The sequence below is a fragment of the Prionailurus viverrinus genome, chromosome B1 (assembly GCF_022837055.1).
Source record: "Prionailurus viverrinus isolate Anna chromosome B1, UM_Priviv_1.0, whole genome shotgun sequence".
Lineage (NCBI taxonomy): Eukaryota > Metazoa > Chordata > Mammalia > Carnivora > Felidae > Prionailurus > Prionailurus viverrinus.
Window position 1 is genome coordinate 143,422,030 of NC_062564.1, and position 7,387 is coordinate 143,429,416.

Genomic DNA, 7,387 nt, shown 5'->3' on the forward strand with positions numbered 1-7,387 from the left:
TTGGCCTTATTTATGTCAACTGCCCAACCTACCTTCTAAGAGGTGCCAAGGGTATGTGAGAACATGTTTCACTATGTGAGGACCAATTTCTTAAATGAGACTTCCATATTCCACTGGACACCTTGACCGTACAGCTGTCCAACTTGAACCTGGGGCTCAGCCTCACCACAGCTTTTTAACACAGGTCTGAGGAAGAGACATGCTTCTCTTCACCTTCCTGCTCCCAACACAACTTCCCCTTGGCCAATTTAGATACTGCCAATGAATGCAAACACCTGGTGGGGGTGCAGGGACTAGCCCAGTTCTAAATTCCAATCCAGGCTTAATCAGTTTACCTAGGAAGTCTTGAGTAAGGAGTAGTGTTATAAGGAGGATTCCTCTCTACTCCGAAGACAATTCCGTTTGATACCCATTTACACTGGTCCTTATGCAGGCACAACATCTCCAGTCCTGTTAAGTCCATCAGAATCTATACTTCAGTTGGTTCATGAAGGGTTTTGGTAACAGTCCATCACCAGCCTAACTGGAGTGGAATTCAACACTAAGAGGTAGTTTCTCCCACAATGAAGAAACTCTGGTATGCATTTTGGAGGTGGGGGGTGGGGGGCGGTGGTGGTAATGAGTGAGGCTCTGGCTAGGTATTAAATGCTTAAGTACTTGTTCTCTTTATGATATCACTAATTCCATTGGAAAATACTCAAAAAGTAAGAGCTACATGTGGTATTTTTCCAGTTTCCTCTACTTAGAACAGCCATGAGTTAGTAAACTAAGCTTTAGACTGTGCTTTTAGACATGGCCCTGAAGATTCCAGGACAAAGTTTGCCAACAATAATCAAAATGATTGCTAGGGGTGTGGAAGATGGCCATACTGCTGATGTAGGATGGTATTCAACACAAAGGCAATCATTCTGACAAAGTCCAAGTAAATAGTTGAAATGGTTCCAATGTTCTGATTCCTGGGAATTTCCCTCTTGAAAGGTTTGAACTCCACTGGCAGCAATAGTGAAACTACTTTCTACACAAGTCAGCTTGGACCAACATCTAAAACATGGGAAGTGAAGTTTAAGAGGGATAGTAGGCCCCCCAATGTTACCTTTTATCTATTCCCACGGGATAGCCACTAGCCACTGAGCACTTGAAATGAGTCTGAATGGAGATGTGCTGTAAGTTTAAAATGCATAGCAACTACAAGAAGTACCAAAATACAAGCCCTTTAGTTTTTGTATTACATGTTGAAATCGATTGTCTATTGGGTTAAAACTGAGTTTCATTTGATGGGGTCATTAGGATTATAGTATGTGGTTTGTACTTGTGTTTCACATGTGTCTCAGACAGCACCATTCTAGTGTCTTTATAAAGAATTTATAGGAGACTATGTGCCAACAACCTTGTCATCTAGAAGCTTTCCACAAATGCTACTTCAGAAGTTGAGGGTTCTCTGGGATGAGAACTTGATTTCAGAGAATTAGACAAGATCACAAGATTGTTCTGTTTATACCACATCCCATCTACCTGGGAATTCCTAAACCTCAGACATGGAACAAAAATGTTATGTCAGGTATCTTTAGACAGTGATTGCTTGTCCTTTAGCTGATCACACCTAGTGTAAACATCCCTCAAAGAATTCTCTACTGCTTCTAGAAACCTCACCAGCAGTAGCACAGACCAAAAGCCATCCTGGGCTTTTCCAAGCTTCCCCTTCCACTCAAAACCTGGCCTTGCTTCCACCTAGGCCATCCCACTGGGGAAGTGAGACCCTTCCTGCTACTGCAGTGAAGCTTCATTCCCTTCACTCCATCCTTAGGTTCTTCAGAAGCCCTTTCTATCACGCAGTTGAGGAAGATTGTGCCTGGATTCCATATCAGATTTTAAACAAGCCTTTATGGTTTTTTCTGCAAGGGAAATTTAGGCCAAAAGAGAAGTCTACTCAACACTTTTCAAAGTTACTTTGGAGAGTAACAGCCAGATATGAAATTCATTTCTGACTCCCAGCCAGCCTCCCCCCTCACCCTTTTCTTGTGGAGAGTTGTGTGTTGCAGTTAAGCACCTTCGGCCACAGCTGGGTGTTTGTGTTCCTTCCTAAGCTGTGCTGTACGTTCCTAAGAGGGCAAGGCCTTCTTTCAGAGTGTGCTCAGCACAGGGCTGTTGAATCTAGTTGCCTTCAGACCAGCCTCACATTAACACAAGCTTCAGAGAAGAGTTATTTGCTCCCAGCCAGTCACTTGCTGCAGTCACCAGTCTCCTGGACCATGGCTCAGGTTTGGGAGGTGGGGGAAGGGAAAACTGACCTGGATCACCTCTGGCCACCACAGCTCCCACCCACAGGCTTCTACAGGATTTTTCCCCTGGAGAAAAAAAATGTCAGCCTTTGGAGTTCAACAGAATCAGGTCCGTGAAAGGACTATTACGTAAGCAAACTGCTTTATGCCTCAAAGGATTCAGAACCATAGTGAAGGTTGAAGCTTCCCAGTGAGCCTTTTCTCCAATTCCATCTCCATTTCATGCAAGACCTCAGACTTGACAACACTGGAACAGACATCACAGAAGCCAAAGACCCAGAGGGAGTTCATTTCTACTTAAACTTAAGTTTGCCGTAGAGGAAATGAAATGAGGCCTAAAGATATGGAGTTTCCCTAGAAGCACTGGGAAAATTGAGAAGTTAATGCTGTAATCACAGCTGCAAGCTTGAAGTGTCTTCCTGAATGAGGACTTTTTTTCTTTTAAAACTAATGCGTCAGTATTTTTTCCTTCAACAAGCTTAAGTATATTTTAAACACTTTCAAATTATGTTCCCTAGTACCTTGAATATTCTCTGGGGCAGTAGGCTGATAAAAATGTACATTTCTCCCCTGCTGTTCCTAGAGCAGGTTTTTTGTTTTGTATCAAGATTGCACACACACAACACAAAGGTTCAAAAGCTACTGGCTTGAGTTAGGATAGCCAAACCACGGGAATCTACCCCAAAAACCAAGAGCACACTTTACACACTGTATGTTAAACAATTTGACAAATTATTTTAAAAAAAAAGGATAGCCAATAATGCATCAGCTACATGTAAGATTTATGGTGAGTGGGGGCTCTTGATATTCAGAGTGCTGCCTTTAACAAAAACCCTTCTGAGAAACTGCTTCTCTCCGAGGCACACATTTCAGCTTACTTGGTTACAATTTCTATCATTGAATTCTCACCTTTAATAGTTTTCCTACTCTTCTTGCTTAGTTCTAGTCTGAGTGGCTGATTACAATTAGGATAATAATGGTCTGACTACAGACACTAAGATTTAGTGCTAAGAAATAAACTAAGCAAACAACCAATTTCCTGGGAAGGTAGCACTGAACTCTGGTGTGAAGCAGCTCTGGGTAACCACTGAATACTAAGCAGAAACCCAAGTAATGAGTTGAACGCAAAATCGTCTTGCCACAGCTGAAGAATTTCTATTAATGACACCCTAAGGGTTTGTCGGGGTTGGAGTTACAAAGAGCTAAATCCCAGACAAGTTTCAAGAAAAAACTTAAGAGGTTTGGGTTGAATGGAGCCCAGTGGCCAGAAAGCAGACAGAATGCACATCAGGCCACAGCTCAGAGGTAACCACACAGATAAAAAGGTCCTAGAGCATGGCCAAATTCCCCTTGGCAGAGAACCCTGCACTGCTCCAGGTTTTGTTCTAGAAAAAGTTTGACATTTAAGAAGCTTGGTGTTATTGAACCTCTTCTCCCCACTCTCCAGTTATGGTCTTACAAGAGTGACTACTAACCTCTCTTCATACCCTAATTTGATATCTAGAGCCAAGTGGCTCCAGAAGCCTATGCAGGAACACCAACATACAGACACCAGTTTTATAGGACTCACCTGCAGTGGAGTCCTTTAAATAGGCAAACAGTAGGTGTTAATTGTTTTGGTCTGCATTTTTAAGAGAGAAAAGCAAAGCTTTTCAGGGTCTCCAGTTAGTTTTCTACTGGGAAGTCAGCATTTTGTCCAGTAGTACACAAGTATTTTGTAGATTTGAAGTTGTGTATATGGTTTGCTTTTCATCTTTTCCTTTCACTTTTATATTTAATGAAGTTTACAGAAATGGAAAGGGGGCTGGTAGACAAAATATACCATGCTGTTCATCTTAGAATTCACTTAAGTTTAACTGAATTCTTCATTGCCAGTTAAGTCACCAGTATACCAGTTTCTGGAATTATTGGAAGCAGAGAAATTTTGCCATCAGTAAAGACACGATTACAGGTGAGACCGCTACAGGAGGAGTAACGAGAATATTGGTTTTCAGTGTTAGGCAGCCATGAAGAAGCAAAGCCATTAATTGCGATCCCTGGGCCTCATCCTGCTGGAGCACTCCCTCCCCTTACCCCAGTTCTAGTTATAACCATCAGTTAGCAAGCAGCAGCGTCTTTTGGAAAAGCTGGGACTCAAGACCCCAGATCTCATCGGTCAAGTGATTCTGCGTCAAACAAATTGCCAACCCCAGAACTATATGTGTCTTGAGCACATTGTCTACAAGGCAAGATCTTTGCTCTTCTTGAGCCCGGCTTCCTTCACAAGTACATTAACAAAATTAATTCCCCACTGATAGGGGTGCAGGTAGACAAAGTTGTGTATCCTACTTTATTTTTCCAGATTTTTCTTAAAGCAGGTAGACCTAGGTATAGTTTAGATATAGTGCGATTTTTTTTTTTTTTTTTTTTTTTTTTTACAAGAGACCACTTTGTTATACAGATGACACACTACGATTTGCTAGGTAGCACTTGGGAAATCATCATAGTCTGGATTGTCACGTAGGATGCTCTTGATCAGTTTGTTACAAAGATGCCACATTATCGACTTCCTTTGTGACACTTTGTTAATAAGCTCAAGGAAACTTCACAATCCTCACGGTGCTTTGGGTAACCATCTAAGTCAAATTTCTTTACTATTCCAACTGCAAAAGCTCCTATCCGTTCCTCATCAGAAAAGTGATCTCAGGTGAGCAATTCTGACATTAAATGAAGAGTTCAGGGAGAGGTAATACATTTCCCCCCTCCAGCTCCACATACAAGTAGGTAAGTTTCAACTCACAGGTTTTGTATCATTTTCAGGTCAGACAAGGGCTTGCAAAATGAATGTGGTTAAAACTTAACTCCTTGGTAAGAGGGCTCAAAAGCCACATGTGCTAGAAGTTCCCTTTAGTTCTTCACCAACTTATCACTAAAGACACTTCCTTCCCCCAAAGAAATGTAATTCCAAAGTATTCTACATTTTTCTCCCACGGTTTCCACCCAAGCCAATCTAACTTTTAGTCTCTTAACGCAGGGAGGAGGTGGTTTGTCCTCACTTTTTGCCATTAGTCTAGACAGGAGTTTCCAATAGAGATTTTAGGACTCCTACTGAACGCTAGAAAGAAAAAGTATCTAGGAAATTTTTGTGAGGAAAGCTAGATTACTGAATCTGCTTTGAGTGTAGAAGCTCTAAACTTCTGTCCTTTTAAGGCTTATACAACTGAAGTTAGTTGGAAGAGTGATTTGATCAACCATCTTCTAAGTGGGAGGTTAAACAGAAGTCAGTTAAAAGCAGGTGACTTCTCAGCGAGGTTTGAGCACGAGAAGAAAACTCAAAGTTCAAGGTTCAATGTTGTCTTTTTTATATTTTTTAATGTTTAAGGGAGAAAGAGACAGAGTGCAAGCAGGGGAGGGGCAGAGAGAGAGGGAGACAGAATCCGAAGCAGGCTCCAGGCTGTCAGCACAGAGCCCGACGCTGGGCTCGAACTCACAACCTGTGAGATTATGACCTGAGCCGAAGTCGGATGCTTAACTAAGCCACCCAGGAGCCCCAATGTTAAGTTTCTTTAAGAACCGCCCCTCCCCCCGCCGGACTCCCAATAACCATAAAAGTTTGTCCTCTATCTGTATTTCGAGGAAGACATGACTGATAAAGTGACTTCAGGAAGTGGCCATAACATCCTACATAACAAAGAGATATTTTCGGTCTGCAAATGACTGCTTTCGAGTTCCTCGATCTGTTTGCTTAGATACCCGTCTTTTTCTTCATTCTCCTTTCACTTCTAAAGTAAGCTACCCAAAATTTCCCTTGAGATCCAACGAGAAGTTTGGTTCTTTCCACCCACCCCCTCCTTAACCCTCAGAGAACCCCCTCAGCTACTAGTACGCCTGTAAAACCGCGGACTACTTCACTCAGTGACCCACACACCCCAACCCTGCAGCAGCACAGCAAGCAGCTGTGGCCTCCAGCCAGCCTCCTTTTTATACTCAAAGCCCCGCCTTCTTCTTGGGTGCGGACCAATGAGAACACCGAGGAGCCGGTCTACAATTGGTCCGTGATTTCCGGCTGGTGAAAAAAAATAGCCTTCCAAATACCCCGTTGCCAGAGCCTCAAGCTTTAGGCTTCTCACTTTAAAAAAGCAGTGCTCTCCCTCTGCTTTTTTTCCTGCCTGGTAAAGGTCACTGAGCTGTTGAAGACATTGTGAGGGAATACTTTAGAGTCATCTTCCAAAAGTGGCTGAATCAGCTACCCCTCTAGCACTTAGTCTTAACGTGAAAGATTTTGTGAGCCTTAAGGAGAATCAAAAGGAGAACCCTGAGGGGCCGACGCATGCGCAGAGCAAAGGCTCAGGTAGGCTACCTTATTTCTTGGCCTGAGGCATCGATTGGGCCCAAGGGTAAGATGCAGATGCCTCTCTAGCACGCTCCTCCCTCATGTACTTGCTACTCTTCACCAGGATGCAGATGGTAGCCACCAGCTTGTCTGCAGCGAGTAGCTCGCCATTCACGGGGACTGCTGGGCTTTGGCCTTTTTGTCTTCTCTCTGACCGCTTTCAATAATCTGGAGAATCTTGTCTTTGGCAAAGGATTCCAAGCAAAGATCTTCCATGAGATTCTTCTCTGCCTCCCGTTGGCTCTTTCTGCATCCGGCCTCACCCACCGAGTCTGCCTCACCACCTGATTCACATTCTCCATGGTTGGCCTATGCTACATCAACAAGGCCTCTTCCACTCTGTATCAGGCAGCAGTCCCAGGCCTCACACCAGCCAAAGTCACAGGGAAGGGCAAAAAGAGAAACTGACCCCGAATGTCCAATAAGGTTGATTCTTTGTTTAAAACAGAACAAAGCAAAAGGAAATATGAGTAGATTTTGGTCAGACACTGGTGTTAGAGTCAAACATCCTTACCCTCAGACAGTGCTAATGATCTTCATGCTCACCTGTGTGTGTCATTCATTTATTTTTTTCATTCACAGCTATCATTAAAGCCTATGATTCAGAGGAAGCAAGAAGTGACCTAGTGGGAATGGGTTTTGTCTGTGTTTCTCAGAATCCTCAGGATACACATGTTTCTGAAAGGCTCATTCGTTTGTAAATTTGGGGGTAAAAAGTACTATGTTTAGACACTAA

General features: G+C 43.1%; 1 pseudogene; it reads left to right on the plus strand.

Annotated features, from left to right (window-relative positions):
• Positions 1 to 792: 792 nt before the first annotated feature.
• Positions 793 to 7,059, plus strand: LOC125164850 (keratinocyte-associated protein 2-like; annotated as a pseudogene).
• The last annotated feature ends 328 nt before the right edge of the window (positions 7,060 to 7,387 follow it).